At 44.9% G+C, this 22,061-nt stretch overlaps 1 long non-coding RNA gene across 1 annotated transcript; it reads left to right on the top strand.

Moving 5' to 3' along the window:
• Nucleotides 1–10,075: 10,075 nt before the first annotated feature.
• Nucleotides 10,076–18,967, top strand: LOC117975562 (uncharacterized). Its single transcript, XR_004665849.3, has 3 exons — nt 10,076–11,109; nt 14,168–14,258; nt 18,813–18,967. It is a non-coding gene; the product is annotated as an uncharacterized LOC117975562 (long non-coding RNA).
• The last annotated feature ends 3,094 nt before the right edge of the window (nt 18,968–22,061 follow it).

The following is a 22,061-nucleotide window of genomic DNA, read 5'->3' as shown; positions in this document are numbered from 1 at the left end:
GGCTCAAGAGATCCTCCGCCTTGGCCTCCCAAAGTGTTAGGAGTAAAGGCTTGAGCTGCTGCACCCAGCCTCTATTAGCTTTTAAATGAAGTCGGTGTGTTTCCTGATCCTTTTAATTGACTTATTTTCTCTTTATGAAAACCCGTAGGATTTTTTTTTTTTTGGACATTTCTCATTGATGTTCCTTGGTGTGATTCTATTTTCATCTACTGTCTTGGGCACTTGGTGAGCTTTTCATTCTGGAAATTCACGTCCTTCTGTTCTGGGCAAACTTCTTGATGAATTTTGTCGATGGGTTTCCCTCGATTTCTCTTTTCTCTCTTCCTGAGACTCCTTCTATTATTTAATGTCAGCCCTCCTGGACTCATCCTCTACTTTTCTCTTTCATTTTATAGCTCTTTGTCTTTTTGCTCTAGCTTCTGGGATACTTCCCATCAACTTGATTTTCCAGCCTCTCTATTTAATTTGTCATCTGTATGCTCCTGTTTTTAATTCCCAAGAGCTCTTCTAGCTGTTGCTGTTCTCTGTGTGGGTTTTTTTTTTCTTTCCTTTTTGCATGGATCTTTTGTCATCTCTCTGAGGATATTAATTATTTTGGAGGAAGTTTTCTTCTCCCTGCATACACTCCAGTTTGTCTTTTTCTTCTGTTTGTTTTGTCTGTATCTTCAAGAAAAAGAATTGAGAACCAAAAAGCTAACTGGAAGCTTGGAGCTCAAGGCAGGGTTTGTTGCCTGTGAGCTTCACTGCAGGGTCAGCTGGCGGGCTGGACCATTTGTTGAACAAACCTAATTTCAGTATCCTCTGATGATTTCTCTTGAGCTGGTCAGATTCTCTGGAGCAGAATTTTAGTCTCCTGCCTGGATGCTTAAGATCTGGCCATCAGTGCTGTGGGAGCTAAGCTGGGGGAAGAGGGCCTGGGGATCTCATCACTCAGCATCCACTGTGTATACAGTCATTTCATCTTCTTGGTTTTGACACGGTGCTTTCAGCTTCCCAAGTCCAAATACTTCTGTTTTGCATTCGTAAGAGAGTGAGATGTGTAGACTACGAAGGGGTGGAGGCAAAGAAGCTTCCAGGTGACAAAGAGCCAGGGAAGGAATCTCGGTGTATCTCTGGGGTCGCCACCCAGTCCTTGTTTCCACCACCCTCTTTGAACCTCCATTTCCAGAGGTATCTGGTGCTGTTAGGTACCAGGTACCTGAGCTTTGTGAAGATTCTATAGTGAATAAGTTTATCCTTAGCTTTATTAACCACCAACTCCAGGCCTGTTAATTTGTGTTTTCCTCATTTATCACTTATAGAGGCTTCCTAGCTTCTATTCCTTTGTTGCTACTGTCTCCTGTCCCTCCTATTTTTGTGGGATATGTCTTTTAGAAAATTTCTATACTACAAATTTAGTGTGCTTTGGGAGGAACTACATTAGGTGTGTGTATTCATTCTTGCATCCTAAAGTGGACATCTAAAATGCATTTTTTTGAAATTACAGAAATCATAACTTGACCCTACAATGGAATGTGGATGCCACCTTGACTTTGCTAGGCCTCGGGTGGACAAGTGACCTGTAAAAGCCACACAGCTAGTTATTGGCAGAGCAGCCATAGAACCCAGGACTCAACTTGCCTAACTCTGTTGGTTCTATATCGTCACAATGCTCTTTATTATCATCATCAAATACACTTTAAAAAAAAACACTTCGGCTGGGCACAGTGGCTCAAGCCTGTAATCCCAGCACTTTGGGAGGCCAAGGGGGGTGGATCACCTGAGGTCAGGAATTCAAGACCAGCTTGGCCAACATGGTGAAACCCCTTCTCTACTAAAAATACAAAAATTAGCCAGGCGAGGTGGCACACGCCTGTAGTCCCAGCTACTCGGGAGGCTGAGGCAGGAGAATTGCTTGAACCTGGGAGACGGGTTGCAGTGAGCCAAGATCATGCCACTGCACTCCAGCCTGGGTGACAGAGCAAGACTCCGTCTCAAAAAACAAACAAACAAAAAACCTTTTATTATTTCTTTGTTTGTTTTATTTATTTATTTTGCCACCACCCCCAGCTAATTTTTGTATTTTTAGTAGAGACAGGATTTCACTATGTTGGCCAGGTTGGTCTCAAACTCCTGACCTCAGGTGATCCGCCCGCCTCGGCTTCCCAAAGTGCTGGGATTACAGGCATGAGCCACAGTGCCCAGCTATAAATAGTTTAGAATGCACAAGAATTTGCAAAAATAAGTTGCAGACAGTCTTCACGTGCCCTTTCTCCAGCTTTCCCCATGATGTCATCTTATATCACAATATATGTCAAAACCAGTAGCTTGATGCTGTTATAATAGTCTTAAGTTAGGTGCACACTTTCAAGTAACACTTTTGATGTAAAAATGTGTATATTCTGTTAATAAAAAGCCAGAAAAAGACCTAATCTTGGCCAGGCGTGTGGCTCACGCCTGTAATCCCAGCACTTTGGGAGGCCAAGGCGGGTGGATCATCTGAGGTCAGAAGTTCGAGACCAGCCTGGCTAACATGGTGAAACCCTGTCTCTACTAAAAATACAAAAATTAGCTGGGCGTGGTGACGGGTGCCTGAAGTCCCAGCTACTCTGGTGGCTGAGGCAGGAGAATCGCTTGAACCTGGGAGGCAGAGGTTGCAGTGAGCCGAGATCACACCACTGCATTCCAGCCTGGGTGACAGGGTGAGACTCTGTCTCAAGAAAAAACCCAGTCTTTTCCTATTAAGAAACTTACCATCTAAATAAACATCTAAAGATAACTTGCCAAATAACAAAACCCAAGTACAGGTCCAAAATATATTTTAGGGCATTTTTTCAGAAAAGCAAGAAGTGGGAGAAAGGAGAATAGGGTTTGAAATCAGACAAATCTAGGTCTGAGTTGAGCCTTGCTATTGAAGATTTCTGTGTCCCTGGGCAAGGCATTTCCCTGATCCTCATCTGCTTGATTGTAAAATGAAGAATATTACTATCTACTCTTTAAGATTGAGATGGTACATATATATCATACATATGTATATTAACTGCCTAGAACAGTGATTGGCACATAGTAGATATTTAATAAATGGCCAACATAATAAAGATTAATAAAATAAGAATCCCTAAAGTCATAATTCTCTGGTTGCTCGTATAAGTTCAAGTCCTGCCAAAAGGATAATGTTTGTCTCACTGCAGTATCAGTTCACAAACTGCTCAGCTCCAGCCCAGGTGAGGAGGCTTGCTCCTTCCCCAAATTCCCCAATTCCACATACAAGTCCAAAGGTCTCACCCCAAACAGGAAGCTTTCATGACAGGCACAGTAGGAGTGTTCTGGTATTTAAAGCACATACCAATTCCACATTGAGCTTTAGTAGACTATCTGAATAAAAACACAAGTTAATGTTTGAAGTAGCAACTTGGGGCTTGCAAAGGCCTCCATCGGTCCTTATGCAGATGGTTGTCAGATAAGCCCTGCTTCCCACCACACCTGGTGCCCCGCCTGCCTGACTCTGGCTTAAATTTCCTGCCCTTGGCACTAACCGGAAAGCACTCACAAAGGCAGCAGCTGCTGGTGTGGTCCCGTGGCAAGGAAGGCACTCCGCCCAAAACCTGCCTTCTGTTTAAGTTGCAAAGCAATGATTGTCCTGTGGGGGTGGGAGGTCTCGGTGAGTGGGGACCAACAGATGGCCCTCGACCAAACTGGACAATGTCCTCATTTGGGTCCATCCAAGTAGCCTGATGGTAAAACCAGACCAGAGGATAAAGAGAAAGCTACTTTTTGATATGTAGCTCTTCTCCGTTCCTATCGCCTATGATGAAAGAATAACTTTCAGGCCTTTCTTTATGTCTCCAGCCCCATTCTTTCCTCCACTTCCCTCCCAAAATCATGTTGCCTTCTGCCTGTTTAATTTATCTGTGTTTTTTATGTTTTTATTTTTAAAAACTATTTATTTATTTATTTAGAGACAGAATCTCACTATGTCACCCAGGCTGGAGTGCAGTGATGTGATCTCAGCTCATTGCAACCTCTGCCTCCAGGTTTAAGCAATTCTCCTGCTCCCAAGTAGCTGGGATTATAGGTGTACACCACCACACCCAGCTAATTTTTTTTTTTTTTTTTGTATTTTTAGTAGAGACAGGGTTTCACCATGTTGGCCAGGCTGGTCTCAAACTCCTGACCTCAGGTGATCTGCCCACCTCGGCCTCCCAAAGTGCTGACATTACAGGTGTGAGCCACTGTGCCCTATTTATATGTGTGTTTTTAAAGGTGTTCAGCTATAGCTTTTGGTAGTTTAATAGAATTGCTAGTTAAAGAAAATCTCTCTTGTATTAATCACGTAATTCACATAAACCAGAATATCCTAAGGAAATTCAGCTACATCTCAATTAACTGTGTGGTAAGTAAGTGCTGTGACATAAACAGAAAACACGGCTTGTTATGAGCGAAATTGTTTCCCTTCGAAATCCATATGTTGAAGCCTGAACCCCTAATACCTCAGCTTGTAACTACTATATATTTGGAGACAGGATCTTTAAAAAGGTGATTAAGTTAAAATTAGATTATAAAGGCAGGCCTTAATCCAATCTGACTTGTGTCCTCATAAGAAGAGGCAATCAGGACACAGACATTTCCAGAGGCAAGACCATGTGAAGACACAGGGCCATCTATAACTACAGGAGAGAGGTCACAGGAGAAACTAACCCTCCCCACACCGTGGTCTCAGACTTCGGCCTGCAGAACTGTGGTGTGACAAGCCTCTGTTGTAGGCTAGGCACAGTGGCTCACACCTGTAATCGCAACACCTTGGGAGGCTGAGGTGAGTGGATCACTTGAGGTCAGGAGAAAAGCTTGGCCAACATGGTGAAATCCTGTCTCTACTAAAAATACAAAAATTAGCTGTGTGTGGTGGAGGTGCCTGTAATCCCAGCTGCTTGGGAGGCTGAGGCAGGAGAATCACTTGAACCCGGGAGGCGGAGGTTGCAGTGAGCCAAGATCACACCACTGCACTCCAGCCTGGGCAACAGAGTGAGATTCCGTCTCAAAGTGTCTGCTGTGTGAACCACCCAGTCTGCAGTACAATTCGATCAATTTTGACATATATCTATGCTCATGAAACCATCACCACAATGACAATGAACATATCTGTTCATCATCTCCAAAAGTTTCCTTATGCACTTTTGTAATTCCTCTCTCCCTTCCCCTATTTCCCAGTGCACCATGGAAACTGCTTTTGGTCCCTGTAGATTAATTTGCCATTTCTAGAGTCTTTTGTAAATGGAACCATACAGTATGCACTTCTTTACCTTGCATAATTCTCTGGAGATTCATCCAGGTGGTTGTGTGTATCAGTAGTTCATTCCTTTTCAGTGCTGAGTAGTATTCCACAGCATAGATAAACCCAGTTTATCCATCTGAGGTAGGAGACCAGCAGGATTTATTTCCCAGTCTCAGGCAGGAAAAAGTGAAGAAACCAGCGGGAACCAGCAAATGACAACAAAAGCCATCCCTAGCTGTCATCATTGCTCATTAGCATAAGACACTCACACCAATGTCATGACAGTTTACAAATGCCATGACAATGACCTAGAAGTTACCGTCCCTTTCCTAGAAAGTTCTAAATAACCCGCCTCTCAATTTGCTTTAACTGTCCCTTAATTTGCTTGTAATTGAAAGTTGGTATAAGGGGGTAGAAATACAGTTGCCAACAGCTCATTTCTTGCCAACTCTAGATGCACTGTCTATGAGTTAGCCCTGCTCTGCAAGGAGCAGTACTGTTCAGTACAAGATTGCTGTCTAACATGGCAGCTCACCCTTGAATTCTTTCCTGGGCAAAGCCCGGGCTAAGCCCCAGTTTTGGGGCTCGCCTGTCCATCATCACATATACTTATGAAGGCACCCCTTAAAGGCTTCTTATGGTTTTGTGAGATTATGAATAAGTTATTAAAAGCATTCATGTACAAGTCTTTCATTGTATGAACATATGGTTTTTTTTTTCCTTTTGAAAAAAATAACTAGAAGTGAAATGGCTGGATCATGTGGTAGGTGTATGTTTAACTTTTTATCTTATTTTTTTTAGATAGAGTCTCATTCTTTCACCCAGGCTGGAGTGCAGTGGCTCGATCTTGGCTCACTGCCACCTCCGCCTCCTGGGTTCAAGTGATTCTCCTGCCTCAGCCTCCTGAGTAGCTGGTACTACAGGTGTGCACCACCACACCTGGCTAATTTTTGTATTTTTTTTTTTTTTTTTTGGTAGAGGTGGGGTTTTGCCATGTTGGCCAGGCTGGTCTCAAACTCTTGACCTCAGGTGATCCACCTGCCTCAGCCTCTCAAAGTGCAGGAATTACAGGCACGAGCCACCACGCCCGGCCGCGTGTATGTTTAATTTTTTAAGAATCGAACTTTTCCAAAATGGCTATATCATTTTGCATGGCCCCCAGCTGTGTATGAGAGTTCCAGCTCTTCTTCATCCTTGCCAATACTTGGTAACTGGTCGTTCTGACTTTAGTCATTCAAATAGATGTGTAGTGGCACATCCTTGCGATGCTAATTTGCATTTCCCTAATGATGTTGAGCATCATTGCTATCCATGCATGTTTTTTAATGAAGTATCTGCTCAATGCTTTTACTTATTGTTTTCATTGGATTATTTATTGTCTTACAGAGTTTTGAGAGGTCAGTATATATTCTGCATACAAGACCTTTATCACATACATACTTTGCAAATATTTTCTCCGGCCTATGGCTTGTGTTTTCATTCTCTTGATAGTGTCATTCAAAGGGCAGAAGTTTTTAATTTCAATGAAGTCAAGTTATCAATCTTTCTTTTATTGCTTGTGCTTTTGGGGTCGTTTCTAAGAAATCCTGGTCTAACCCAATAACACCAAGATTTTCTCCTATGTTTTCTATAAAAATGTTACAGTTTTCAGTTTTACATTTAGGTCTGTGGTCTATTTTGAGTTAATTTTTGTATATGGTACAAGGTATGAATCAAAGTTCTTTTTTTTTTTTTTTTGCATATGGATGTTCAATAGTTTCAGCACCATTTGTTGAAAAAGGCTATTCCTTCACTGATGAATTGCTTTTATCTCTTTGTCATATCAGTTTCCCCTATGTGTATGAGTATATTTCTGGACTTTTAATTCTGTTCCATTGATATTTGTGTCTGTCTTTATGTCAATCTGTACCACACAGTCTTGATTACTGTAGCTTCATAGTAAGTCTTGAAATTAGGAAGTGTTAATTCTCTAACTTTGCTCTTCTGAGTGTGCTTTGTAGATAGCATATTGATTAATGCTGTTATTGCTACTTGGAGGTCCTTTTGGGTAAACCTAACTCATTTCCTGTCTTAATCCCCTGTGTGGTTCTTAAGGATTTGTGCCTTCTCCTCAAGCCCCTACCCTGCCTTTGCTCCTCTCATTCTTAGTTCTTGACTTTGCCCCTGCCTTGGCCCAAAAGTTAAAGTCATCAGCTAACGATTCTTTTGAGCTCTTATGCTCCTCTGCTATAAGGTCACCTCCATTTGCACTAATCCTTACCTGCTTGGTTCCTAGCTCAGAGAACAATACCAGTTATAATGACAGTTAGTTAATTATAGTTAACAAATATTGAGTTATTTCTATGGGCCAAACACAGATATGCACTTTACACCATTTCTCATTTAATCAGCATAACATTTCTATCAGATGGAGAGATATTATTATTCTCATTTTACAGAAGAGGAAACAGAGGCAACAAGGTTCATTACTTCATTATCTTTTCCGTGGTTTTGTAGCTAGAAGGAGATGGAGCTGGCATTCAAGCCCAGGGCTGTGTGATTTCTGTCCCTCCTCCTGGCCAAAGCTAACAATCCCAGAAGTGCTCACAATTTTGTCCCCACGTAGCTGATGGAGAAGCTCGCTCCATTCATTATCCAATGTCCCACCCCACCCCCACCCCCATTGTCTCTTCTACTTTCCCTCTCCACTTGCTCCTTTCTTTTTAAAAGATTTTAGAATTATTTATTTATTTTGAGACAGGGACTTGCTCTGTTGCCCAGGCTTACTAAATTTATCTGGGTCCTTTGTAATTTCTGCATTCATCCTAATTTTTTGGAAGAAAAGTTCAAAGTAGCAGAATGTAGTGGCACAATCATAGCTACTGCAGCCTCAAACTCCTGGGCTCAGACAATCCTCCTGCCTCATCCTCCCAAAGCTCTGAGATTACAGGCATGAGTCACTGCACCTGGCCCTTGCTCCTTTTCATCATGGTGCTCACAACAAAATAAGTATTTTCAACTTGGGCTAAGAAGTTAAAGATATCCAACCCTTTTCTGCAGCCAGGCTTGGGTTCTGCAGCTTCATATATTAAGTTGTGTATTGGATAGCTTCACCAGAATACGTCGGGGGCACCTCAAACATCAAAACAAAACCTACCATCTTCTCTCCAAACCCGCTCTTCTTTCTGAATCCTCTGTCTCAGTAGATGGCTCTTCCAACCATGCAGTAGTCCAAGCCCAAAATTGGCAATGGAAAAACCCAGATTTTGGTTTCAAAACCCCGCTCTGCCACTTACCGGATAGGAGACTATTGGCCCTCAGTTTCCCAATCTGAAAAGTAGGAATAATAGTCCTACCTCACATGGTTGCTTTTAAGGCTAAGTGATCATGTTAGTTGCTCAAAAATAAGAAATTATCATCATTATCATCATTGTCATTATCATCATTATTGTCATTGTCACCTCGTGATGTTTCCTTGCCTAAGTTCTACAAAAATATCCTGCACCCTCCTTTTAATTCCTTTGATTCTGCTGTTACTTTTGCCAAAAGGTTATCCCGACATTCTAGAGCAGTGATTGCTAAAGTGCCAAATCAATCCTTAGAGATTCAGGAAGAAAGTATTAGAATGTTAATTTATATTCATTTAAAAAAATCTCATCTTTTAGGTTTCTATTTATAATTTTTAAATGTTTAATAGAGTATATATAAAATTTAGAAATAAATATAACTATTGAGGGTGCATGTTCAAAATTGTTGCGAAGGCTAGATTATAAAAATAGTTGGGAGGTCACCATTCTTGGCTGGGTAAGGTGACCCTGTTCTTTTCTTCCCCCAGAATGACATGCTGCTTTGTCATTATTTATTGTCTTCCTTATGGACAACATGAGGACAGCGACTGTGATTCAGTCAGGATGAATCTGCAGACAGCAGGATCCACTCTAGTTACAGTAGAAATGGATTTATTAGAGGTGGATGACTTTCAGCAGAGGTCCCTAAACTTAAGGGCATAGCAGAATCACCTAGAAGGCTTGCTAAAGTCAAGCCTACCAGGTCCCACCCCCAGAGTTTCTGATTCAGCAGGTCTGGGGTGGGGCCCAAGAATTTGCATTTCTAACAAGTTCCCAGGTGCTGCTGGTCCAGAGCCCACCCTTGGAGAACCACTGGGCTATAGAATGATGTCAAGGGCTGGAGAGGGAGGCTACAGAGTGGGTCTAGGTCCAGGTACAGTCTCAGAACCACACTGCAAAACTGGCTTAGTCAGGTAGCTGCTGTATCTGCTGCTTCCACTGTGAACTCAAAAACCACATTGCCTGTGCTGCAGGCCGGAAAGCTGCTGAACCAGGAAGCTGTGCTGATGCTGCTGACTGCCCCTGAGGTTAGAGATTGACTAGACATAATGCCACTGTCATCCCTGCTGGAGAAGGTCCAAAGCACCTCCACCTCTGTGCTTCCAGAGGGGCATTGTGGTGGCCACTTAAAATGCTCAGGCTATACCATGCACTAGAGCATCTACCTGGGTAAGCTGCTATTATTATTATAATCGACCTGGAAGATTACTCTGGGGAAACCCTAGTGCAAGGGACTTTGGAGGAAGAGATCTTTGGTGTTTCAGGCTTTGGTGCACAGGAAATCTTGCTAGGAGGTTGGAGTGGTTTTGTGTGAGGTGAGAGCAATGTCTGCTGCAGACTATTTTTCATGTTGGCTCCTGGTATGGTGCCTGAGCTCTAGGACTTGGCACATAGAAGGCCCTCTTCCTTTTCCTTCCTCAACCTGCTAGTCTCAGCCACTCCCCTGAGCACATACAGTATGCTGAAGTGTTTCAGTGTTTCAAGTGGGCTCTTGAGCATGCTAGGTATCCAGGGAGACCAGAATTCTTGCAGTGACAAGTCCGCTGGGGCTATTTCCATCTAGGAGTCAGTCCCACTTAGCTCACTGGGGATCTAGGTTACATGTGTTTTCCCAGAGTGACCTCCCCCTAACCCCCTTCCCTCCACATCCTTGTCTCCAGAGCCTGGAATCCTGGGATGCCACCTTGGTCTTGAGAATCTCAGGCTGAATCCATTTCTAGGAGGGAGACATGAGATTCTTCCACAAATGAGGTGGGGAGGGGTTGGAGGAAACTACTGTTTCTAATACACCCTTCAGGCAACAGGTGCAAGCATAGAGAGTTCCAGCTTAAACTTTAGGATGGTATGACAGTGACAGGCATTTAGCAGAAAGTGCACTTCAGGGCCGGGCGCGGTGGCTCACGCCTGCAATCCCAGCACTTTGGGAGGCCGAGAAGGGTGGATCACGAGGTCAGGAGATCGAGACCATCCTGGCTAACACAGTGAAACCCCGTCTCTACTACAAATACAAAAAATTAGCCAGGCATGGTGGCACACACCTGTAGTCCCAGCTACTCAGGAGGCTGAGGCAGGAGAATCACTTGAACCTGGGAGGTGGAGGTTGCAGTGAGCCAAGATCATGCCACTGCACTCCAGCCTGGGCAACAGAGTGAGACTCCGTCTCAAAAAAAAAAACACAAAAAGTGCACTTCGGATTCTGAAGACTGGCCTTTATCCCACAGGCAAGGGATATGCTGTATGACACTCTCCTGATGCTGGGCATGGCTGTGAGCCAAAGCACCCAGGCAGCCCTGCCATCAGAAGGGTAAACCACGGACACCTGATGCCTTCCTGAAGGAAGAGCACTACGCCTGCCAAACCATCAAGCGTTGATGCTCCAGCGCCTTCTACCCGTGGTTCTCCAGCCTCAGCAGAAGAGAGAGAAATTGATGACCCTGTCGTTGTAGCATCCCCATCACCCAGCAATTAATTTTAGTTCAATGCTTCAAACGCTCTTCAGGCGCAGTGTGCGTTCAGCTGTGTCAGCTAATGGTGAGTACCCGGACAACCATTCTGTTTCACATTCAGTACAGTATTCAATAAATCACATGAGATACTCAACACTTTATTATAACATAGATAGGCCTGTGTTATATTATGTTGCCCACTGTAAGCTAATGTAAGTGTTCTGAGCACATTTAAGGGAGGCGAGGCTGAGCTCTGATATTCGATAGGTTAGGTGTATTCAAAGCATTTTAGACTTTCAATATTTTCAATTTACAATGGCTTTTATAGGGATGTCGCTCCACCGTAGGTCGAGGAGAATATGTAGTCAAGTTGCCTGGTCATGAGCACATTTTAGGTCAAGGTGTGTTTTACGCAGCTTCTAGGGTTTGCTCCTTCCTTTTGAGTTTGAGCCTGGGGGTGTGGGTTGAGGATAAAGAGTAGGTGTGGGCCAGGAGTGGTGGCTCACATCTGTAATCCCAGCACTTTGGGAGGCCGAGGTGGGAGGATCTCTTGAGCCCAGGGGTTCGAGATCAGTCTGGGGAAGGGACGAGACCTTGTCTCTACAAAAATAAAATAAAAATAAATAAATTAGCCAGGACTGGTGGTGCATGCCTGTAGTCCCAGCTACTCAGGAGACTGAAGCAGGAGGATCACTTGAGCCCAGGAATTTGAGGCTGCAGTGAGCTATGATCACGCCACTGCACTCCAGCATGAGCAATAGAGTGAGACCCTGTATGTATTGAGAGAGAGAGAGAGAGAGAGAGAGACAGAGAGAGAACAAAGAGCAGGTGTGATCGGAGCTCAGGAAATCCTCCCTCTGGTAAGTAGTCTCAGCCTTCTATTGAGGCTGCCACCACAGTGCCATCCGCAGCTTTTGCAGACCATGACATACGCAAACTGTTGTAAAATTTTGGCAGCGCTCATAGTCTCAGAGCCAAGCTTTGAAACAGAGAGGCAGCAGGAGACAGTGGGAGGAGGGTGGGATTAGAGACAGAAGGTCTCCTGGTTTGAATCTTTTCTCTCTATTGGCTGGTTGTGTGACTCTTGTCTCAGCTTCTTGGGCTGTACAAAGAGAAAACTAACACCTGCCTTAGAGACTTGTGACGATTGAATGTAGAGTGTTTGACACGTTATTGGATATTAGCAATTGCTGATATTTATAATGAAGAGCACTGGAAGCTGTCACAGTTCTCATAGTTAATTTTGCATTTGCTCCTCAGCATCCTCTGCTCATCTCAGTGTCTGTGTGGTCTTAGTGGGATGCTGACTATATTAATACTTGTAAACTTTACTCATTTTCCATCTCAAATGGGACAAGGGATAAAAATTATTTTTTATATTGTATATTTATTTAGTAAGTGAGCGCTTTCCATTTTAGGCACTGGAGACACAGAAATGAAAGAGACAACGTGCCCTCAAGGATCTCACAGTGTGTGGTGAGGTGGACACACACACACATATCTAAGCACATGACAGTGAGAGGCACGTGGTCACGAGGTTGTGACGTGGAGCTGAGAGCTCAGAGGAAGGGCTTTGGATCAAGTGTGGTCAGACCACACTTGGCCATGAAGGTCTTTGAAGGTGGGGAAGGGGTGAAGATGGTGAGGGGATTCCACGGCTGGGAGAGGTACACTCCCTACACGTTCTAACCAACTGGCCGTGGGGAGGAAGCTGGAGGTCAGGACACAGGTAGGGCCTGGGTTTTTGCCTCATGTGACTGGGTGGATGGTCACAATTCGGCCATGCTGTCTTTGAACTCAACACCACCAAAATCATAGGATATTCCTAGTAATATTGATTTCCACTAGATTACTTTTGTTACCAGAGTTTTAAGGGCAGAAGTCTTTGTCCCTTTTTTTCTCTAACAGGAAGCCATTCTGGGCCATTTATTTGCTGTTAACTTACACAGCCCACTGGAGAGTGGAGGGGTGTGAATGTGGGAGCCTGGGTGAGGGCTGCACCAGACTGTCACCAGGACAGTCCTCAATGCTGCCTGACTTAGCCACATTGCCAAAAACATACACCCATAGGTTATGAAATATTCAATACTGTATTGTATGGGAGAAATACAAAGAGGAGAAAGAACTGGGTTGAAAAGGTGGTCTGGTCAGGTATCTCAACCCACTGGCTTATAGAGCAGGAACCACTCTAGACAATGCATGTAAGGAACAGAAATGGGAAACAAAAACATTTAAATTGTATTTTTCTCTGATTGCAATAAACTTGGAGGAAAGCTATTTTCTTACTTTGAGCTTTTCTTCCAATTATGATGAATGCAGAGATTAATTACAAAGGACCCGGATAAACTAAAACTCATCTACAGCATTTTTTTTTTTTTTTTTTTTGAGATGGAATCTCGCTCTGTTGCCCCGGCTGGAGTGCAGTGGCGCGATCTCGGCTCACTGCAAGCTCCGCCTCCCGGGTTCACGCCATTCTCCTGCCTCAGCCTCCTGAGTAGCTGGGACAACAGGCACCTGCCACCACGCCCAGCTAATCTTTTTTGTATTTTTAGTAGAGACGGGGTTTCACCTTGTTAGCCAGGATGGTCTCCATCTCCTGACCTTGTGATCTGCCTGCCTTGACCTCCCAAAGTGCTGGGATTACAGGCGTGAGCCACCGCGCCCGGCCTCTACAGCATATTTTAAAAGGCAAAAAGGTATTTTAAAATTCATGTTGGAAGACGTGGGCTCTAGCTGGGGCTGAGACAGATGATTCAAGTATATTTTTTATTTTACTGCGCACTGAGGGTTGAAGCTGAAGAGCATGCATGCTTACCATTGTGTGTGCACACGTGTGTATGTGTGTCTTACACCAAAGACGGAAATCTCAAAAAAGCCCCAGTGAGCAGGTGTAACTATTATGCTACAAATGAACAGGTGTATTGTGGATTGCTGTTATATAGTTCTTTTCTTCAAACATACCTTCCTGGTATAACGTTTTCTTCCTGAAAGCAAACAGTTTCTACTATTGGATTCTTGAGTGTATCATTAAGCTTCTCCAAACACAAATAACATCTACTATGCTTTAAAAGTAATGGCCCACACAGCTACTTATTTGTGTGACTGTTTATCTGTTTATACCTTTGCCTGTTTTTATCTTCAAGCCAAATGGGGGATCTCAGAAGTCTTAATGAAGTAACTATCCCTGAACACTGGGATCAATACTCAGCATCCAGCTGTCAAATCAACACCAAGGTATGTACCGGGGAAAGGAAGGTTTTAGGTGAACTCCTAGCTGCATGTCTGGTTAACCTGCAACCACACAAAGCAGCTGGGGCAAAGGTGTGTCCCGATGCCTTGTGGTGTACTTGGAACTCCACAGCCAGAAGATTAGATGTTGTTTGCTCACTGTGTTCAAAACAAGAGGTGTAAAGGAAGTTCAGCAACAACCGAAAGATGACTCGTAATTTGTAACTGACTGGCTATGCTTGGCGAGCCTAGTGTATTTATAATCTTTCAAAGTCAAGCGCAAAGCCTCCTGAGCCTCATGCGTCACCCAACTGCAGCATTCCTGTTGATCACACTGGCTGTCACCATAAAGCCTGAGCAAAAGTAAACTTTTCTGTCCCAAGGGTTTCCTTGTACTGAAAGAGCCACTGCTTGTGGCTTTTTACAGGATCACAACCAATGTCTGTTTCATGCGGCAGGTCCCTGGGGACTGTAATTGCAGAAGTATAACCTGGCGGTTATGTCACATGGCCCGAGAAACTGCCAGGGGACCAACGTGCTTCCTGCCAGACGACCTTTTGCAGCTGAAGGCACTAGTGCCCCATCTGCGGTCGCTGTCTCTGTATGAACAATTCTCTGATATTCCCTGGGCAAAAAGAGGTGCTTGTTGACAACACTGAGTCAAAACTTGGAACCCTGAGCCCTCAGTCTGCCACCATATCATTTTCCTGTTAATGGAGTGTTAGTTAACATGGGTTTTTGTTTTTATGAAACGAACTGTTTTTAAGTAGGAGGATTTCCTACCTTTGAATCAACTCAGAGCTCATTTCCTACTAAAATGATAGGTGATATCAATATAAGGATGTGGAAGGTTTGCCCAGTTTAAGCGTTGGGAATGGAGGCCTAGCTGCATGGCTGAGGGAATTTGGGCCATGCATGGCCTCACTTGTTGAGGACATGGATGCTGGAGATGCTCAGGTCTGGGCTTCTTTGTCTCTTTAGCCTCAGTATTCTCATCTGTAAAATGGGGTGATGTGAGAAGTCGATGAACTAATGCACATGAATAATGACAGCTAATACTTGTGTGGCCCCAACTACATCCCAGGCACTGTTTTTCTGTTAACTCATTTATTCCTCAGAGCAATCCTGTGAGGGAGGTACTATTGCTGTCAGTCCCATTTTACAGATGGAAAGCTGAGGCACAGAAAGGTTGGTAACTTGCTCAAGGTCACGCAACTACTAAGTGGCAGACCTGGGATTTGAACCTATGCCTGACTGTGGAGCCCATGTTCTTATGATGCCAAGTTGCACCTTTTGTAAGACAGTCAGTAGGTGGCATACACTTGGTAAGTACTCAGTAACTATCAGAACAGGGTATACAGCGGATCACCTGGAACAGAAGCCATGTTTCTCACCTCTGTTGGCTATGGTGCAAGGCATGGGTGACCTTTAAGGGCCTAATAGTGCTGTCTACTTATCAAAGGCTCAGCTTCTTAGCTGTGGCCACAGGAGACTGGGGCAACCAGAAGTCTGGTAGAGTGTCAAGCCAATAGTCATCCTGGGGATGATGAGATGCCACCAGATTGCTGCTGACTTGGGCCAAGTTGGTGGCAGGCACTTCAGGCCATGGGGGGAACCAGGCATGAGAGCAGGGTGTGGCAGGGAAGAGACACTTGGTCTGTGTGTGTGTGTGTTTAGGGAGGTAGATGGGAGCCTCAGGTGATTTCGGGTCTTGGGAAAGATAGCTTGGGATGGAGAGTTGGGTCTCAACCCTCGTCTCTCACTCAGGTCTATACCTAACTGGAGACACTGAGAAGAAGAATCAGGGATGAATGCAAGAAGGTGATGTGAGCCATCCCATCCCCACACCTGTGTGTTAAGGAACATGGGGATGTTTTAATAGTAAAGAAATGCCCATAGGATGTTTGGGGGTGGTGATGACTTCTGGTATTTCCTCTCAAAAGGCTAAAAATACTGACAGTCTTGTGCTGAAACTGGCTGTAGATTTTCACCCTGTTTTTCATTCTGCTCTAAGACTGGCTGGGCACTATTCTAGGGGATGGCGATTCAAAGACAGTAGAAAGCACATCCCTTTCCTCAAGATACAACACATAAACATATAATAGAAATCAATAGGGTCATCCAGAAGTAAGCACTGGGGTCATGGGAGCTTTGGGAGGGAAGAGGCAGGGTCAGAGATGGTGGGGGATAACAGCTGAAGGTCAGCCTTTGAGGCAATGGGAGGTGGAAGCATGATCAGGTTTAGGAGAGGAAGGCAAGGGATGAACAGCTGCATCTTGATAGGGCTTAAAATGTCAGTCTAGGCGAGGTAGAAGATAAAGGTGGGGAGGTAGGGCCAGGTGTAATATATATTTTATTAATTTTTTTTACTTTTTTCTTTTTTTGAGATGGAGTCTCACTCTGTCACCCAGGCTGGAGTATAATGGTGCCATCTCGCTCACTGTAACCTCCTCCACCTGGGCTCAAGCAATTCTCTGGCCTCAGCATCATCAGTAGCTGGGATTACAGGCGCCCGACACAATGCCTGGCTAATTTTTTGTATTTTTAGTAGATACGGGGTTTTGTCATGTTGGCCAGGCTCGTCTTGAACTCCTGATCTCAGGTGATCCACCTGCCTTGGCCACCCAAAGTGCTGGGATTACAGGCGTGAGCCACCGCACCTGACCTAGGTGTAATATATAAAGGAGTTTGTGCTTTATTGGCTGGTCAGAAATGTTGGTGTCATTAGATGTCTGAGTTGCTTATTTATTATCATTATTTTATTTTTTAGGGAAGAGTCTCACTCTGTCACCAGGCTGGAGTACAGTGGTGTAATTATGGCTCACTGCAGCCTTGAACTCCTGGGCTCAAACCATCCTCATGCCTCAGCCTCCCAAAGCACTGGGATTACAGGGGTGAGACACCACACCTGGCTCCGAGTTGCTTTGTAAACAGATCCCCCTGGCAGCAGCATGGAGGATGAAATTCATGAGGGAAAAAGCCAAGCCAGGGATATCTGTTACAGTAAATCCAGATGAGATGATGAGGGCTTAAGCTAAGACTGAGATCATGGGAAAGCCAGGTAAAAAAAATAAGTAGGACTTGAAGTTTGATTCGTCATTGAATGAGGGGCCGGGAGACAGAGAATGAGAATTCAAGGATGGCTTCCAGGTTTCCAGCTCAAATGGCTAAGTAGGTGGTGGTAACACCCACTAGTTCACAATCACAGGGAGTGGTAGCTGGGTTGGAGCAGGAAATGATGGGGTTAGCAGGGAACATGCTGAGTTTGAGGTGCCTGATGAGTATTTAGGGGGAAGGTCCAGGAGGCAGTTCCAGAAGTCTTGGCTAACAGCATCTGCATCGAGTGCATTGCTGAAGCCTCAGAGAAGAGATGGGCTTGGCTGGGGAGAGAGTGAGTAGGGGGCAGACCAGTGCTCCAAAGAGAGGACTCGGCAGTGCTGGCAGCCTGAGGCTATGGTGCATCAGCTCAAGGCAACTGGTGTGGCTCTGGCTCTGGTGGGCAAAGATGCTGGGGCCTACACTGGCTTTGCAGGCGAATGGGGCACAGAGGGCCTCTTTCAGGGATTGGTGCATTGGGTCTCAGTTCCAGGTGCAGGGCTGGAGAGAAGGGTGGGACTGAGGAAGAGAAAAAAGTCACAGCCCCCTGCTGGCTACAGGGGTTCTTTAAAAGGGGAGCATTCAAACGTTAGTGAAACATCATTAAAGGTCCTGTTCATTGAGGGTCCAGATAGCGGTTCTTTTTTTTTTTTGAGATGGAATCTCACTCTGCTGCCCAGGCTGGAGTGCAGGGGTGCGATCTCCACTCACTGCAACCTCCACCTCTCAGGTTCCAGCAATTCTCCTGCCTCAGCCTCCCAAGCAGCTGGGATTACAGGTGCCCGCCACCACACCCGGCTAATTTTTGTGTTTTTAGTAGAGATGGGGCTTTGCCATGTTAGTCAGGCTTGTCTCAAACTCCTGACCTCAGGTGATCCGCCCGTCTCGGCCTCCCAAAGTGCTGGGATTACAGGCGCGAGCCACTGCGCCCGGCCCCAGGTAGCGGTTTTTAAGCAGATGAAGGGGTAGAACTCACCTGTCTGGCTTTTTGCAATTGTGCATGCGCTCCTCCTCCCACGGGCCTGAGATTCTCACAGGTGTGTGATAGGCGTGGGAGTTGTCCTTCGGGAGCTGGCAGTGGGGGGTCCATTTTGTGGACCAGAGTCTCCCTGGGATGATTCTGATACATCCTTACCTGACGGAGAATGCACCATTTGCGGTGAGGGAAGCAGTGCTAATGGGAGAGAAGGCTTGGGACCCTCCTTTGTAGTTTGCACCCCTAGGTTGAACCATTTTCCATCAGCACTTAAAGTGTCTCGCTCCAGCCTAGTAACAGCACAGTCCCACCATTTAGAATCTCCACAAGTTCATTCATGCTGCAGGTCAACAGCAGGTCAACAACCACATAATCATCACTCAGCCACACGGCGTGTGAGGGAGGTGAGGGGCAACACCTGAAGCCACGGGACTCTTTGTAGAACACAATGAAACACTGACGTAATTTTTTCTCTTTTTTTGAGACAGCGTTTCACTCGTCGCCCAGCCTAGAGTGCAATGGCGCTATCTCGGCTCACTATAACCTCTGCCTCCCGGGTTCAAGCAATTCTTCTGCTTCAGCGTCCCAAGTAGCTGGGATTACAGGTGAGCACCATCATGCCTGGCTAATTTTGTATTTTTAGTGGAGATGGGGTTTCACCATATTGGCCAGGTCGGTTTCAAACTCCTGACCTCAGGCGATCCGCCCTCCTTGGCCTCCCAAAGTGCTGGGATTACAGGGATGAGCCACCACCGCGCCCGGCCTTGATGTACTTTTTCTATTAAATGATCTAAGAACAATTTTACGGGCAGAAAGTATGACTGTAATAAATGTATGCAATCCAAAACTACCACCCACCATCCATGAAAATACAAAAATCAAGCTGTCATGCCAAATCTAACTGGTTACTTCTGTTTCTCTGCTAATAGTCGTTAGCTACACTCATTTATTTGTTTTATTGTGTCAGTGTCCACTGTCAGATAAGTAAGAGCAGGTGCTGAAATTTTAGAAACATTTGAGGGAACATTTTCAATGGAATCTGTTGAAGTTGAGGTGCCTTTAGTACACTAGTACAACTGCATCACCCCTGAGTGTTAGCGATAAGTGCAATGATTTAATTTTACTATGGAACTCCCAAGTCCAGCTTATGGATTCCGGATCATAGTTTGAGAACTACTGGCTTAAAGGGTCCCATTTCTTGCTTCTTTAAGTGTCAAACAGTGACTGTGAGATATATATATATATATATATTCCTGGCCCAAGTGATGGGCAAGCTTCAAAGCAGTTGAGGACTCTAGTCAAAACTAACTGTGCCCTCTGAGTGTTCTAGCTCTGAGGATTTGGTCCCTGGCTTCTTCCTTCAATCTGCACCATCAAGAAGCATTCTTGGCCAGGTGCAGTGCCTCACACCTGTAATCCCAGCACTTTGGGAGGCCGAAGTGGGTGGATCACTTGAGGTTAGGAGTTTGAGACCAGCCTGGCCAACATGGTGAAACCTCATCTCTAACTAAAAATACCAAAATTAGCTGGGAGTGATGGCCTATGCCTGTAATCCCAGCTACTCAGGAGGCTGAGGCACAAGAACTGCTTGAACCTGGTAAGAGGAGGTTGCAGTGAGCCGAGATCATACCACTGCACTCCAGCCTGGCCAACTGAACGAGACTCTGTCTCAGAGAAAGAAAAAAAGAAAAAAAATCTTCTAGGCTCTGCACATAGGCCACGTGCTAAAGTCAGCATTCCAAGGGCCAGAAGGACTCCTAGAGGCATCTTTCAGGTGCTGACACTAGTTCAGAGCCTCACAGATAGCTCCAGTTTCTGCCCAAGTACCTTCAGGGCCTGGGAACTCACTACTTCCCCCAAAAAAGGTTCTTATGAACCATCATCTCCTATCTCCACCCTCTAAAACCACCCAGTTCTTAACTTCTGCTTTGTTTTTGCTATCAGCACTCTCTGCCTTGTATTGTTGTTATTTGGATACTTAACTGTCACACAGTGGTAAGGGCTTAGGTTTTGGAACCACTTGCATTAGAATCCCAGCTCCGTATTTATCTTCACCATTTACCAGCCATGTGACCTTGGCAAGTTACTTAACCTCTCTGAGCCTCAGTTATCGCCTATATGGGATGGGAATAACCTTAGGGTCTATTTCAAGGATTATTCGGAGGCCTAAGGTAATGGGAGGAATCTGCTTGACATGTAGAAAGCTCTCAGTACAGCATAGATATTATTATTATTCCTCTGCTAGACTACAAAATCTCTGAGGGCAGGGACCTCTTCTTGGGTATCTTTGAACCCCTCCATAACAGTGGGCAAAGTGTCTGTCAGAGGGTTTTAATGAATGCATCACACAAAAGAGACTGTACTGAACAAGAGAGACAGGAAGCTTGGATAATTATTTGAATATCTACAGTCATCAGAAGGCTTATAAATGTAAAGCCAAAGCTCCTGCCAAAGAAATGTGCGGAGCAGAAAAGAAAACCCAGGGCAGAATGTCAAGAGCAAGGATGTGTTGGGACAGGAAATGAAGACGAGATTGGGAGAGGTCATGCAGAATCAGGTCACATTCTGGAGGGAAGAAGGAGCAAAGGCACATGATGAGAGAGTGCTAATTAAGGTGGCCAAAGAGAACAGTGTGGTGCTGTAAATGCCGGCAGAGCAAGGAGCCCTGCTGCCAGCCTGACCCAACACAGTCACGTTGATGAAAATGGAAAAGGATGGCTGGAGGTAATGATAATGTATTACAGATTGCAAAATCGCTAGAAGAGAGGGTTTTGAATGTTCTCATCCCAAAGAAATAATAAATGTTTAAGGTGCTGGATGTGTTAATTACCTTGATTCGATCATTACACAATGTACACTTGTACTGAAACATCACATTGTACGCCATAAGTATGTGCAATCATGTCAATCGTAAATTTAAAAATTAAATTTTTTAAAAAAGGAAAAACAATCTTTCCACCACACAAATCATTTTCTGAGCCTGCACATTGGCATTCATCTTTCCTCCTACGCTTGTGGCCTTAAAGAGGAGGAGTATGATTGGCAGCGTGGCAGCCTCTCGATATTTACGGACCCTAGCGCTCACTCCTGGCTTCAATGGTGTTTTCAGCTGGAGCCTCTTCCTGCCATTCCTTTCCTCTCTGCATGGCTGCTGATGCTCATCCGGGAGCAGGAAATGAGTGCATTCTTGGGCTTTTCTGCAATTAGTCTTCTAAAGAGAAAAACAAAACCACACAAGAAAGAAAACTGAAGGTTTAGGGATATTCTAAAAACTTTTACAGGCTGGCCATTGATGGAGGCCAGTAAAGAACGGTGGAGGCTGGCGACTCAGCCCCTCTGGATTGGGGGTTTGTGGGAATTTATCTCGGGCTCTCTTATGTTTATTCTACACTTCCAAATAACTTTGAAGGTTTATTTGGAGATTCCAATATGGGAGAGGAGGCCCTTGCAAACTCTTGAGTGTGCAGCGCCCCATTTTTTGGGGGGAGAAAATGGCTTTGGGAGAGCATGCAGAGGGGATAGGGCACTCAAATCTCCACCCCATAGATCACTGTGTCGCCTCTCAGGTAGGGGTGTGCTGAATAAATTAAAGATATTATTGTAAGTTGGAAGTGTGCTAGAGCTAGGTTGCAGAGGCACACTCTCAAATCCGCCTTCAGTGAAACCACGGAAATCTCCAAATACTACACATGGGGGCTTTTTTTCCCCTTCCCTGAGAATCAGCTGATAATTTACTG

Source organism: Pan paniscus, chromosome 14 (genome assembly GCF_029289425.2).
Source record: "Pan paniscus chromosome 14, NHGRI_mPanPan1-v2.0_pri, whole genome shotgun sequence".
NCBI classification, from domain to species: domain Eukaryota; kingdom Metazoa; phylum Chordata; class Mammalia; order Primates; family Hominidae; genus Pan; species Pan paniscus.
This window is presented reverse-complemented; position numbering and strand designations above follow the sequence as displayed.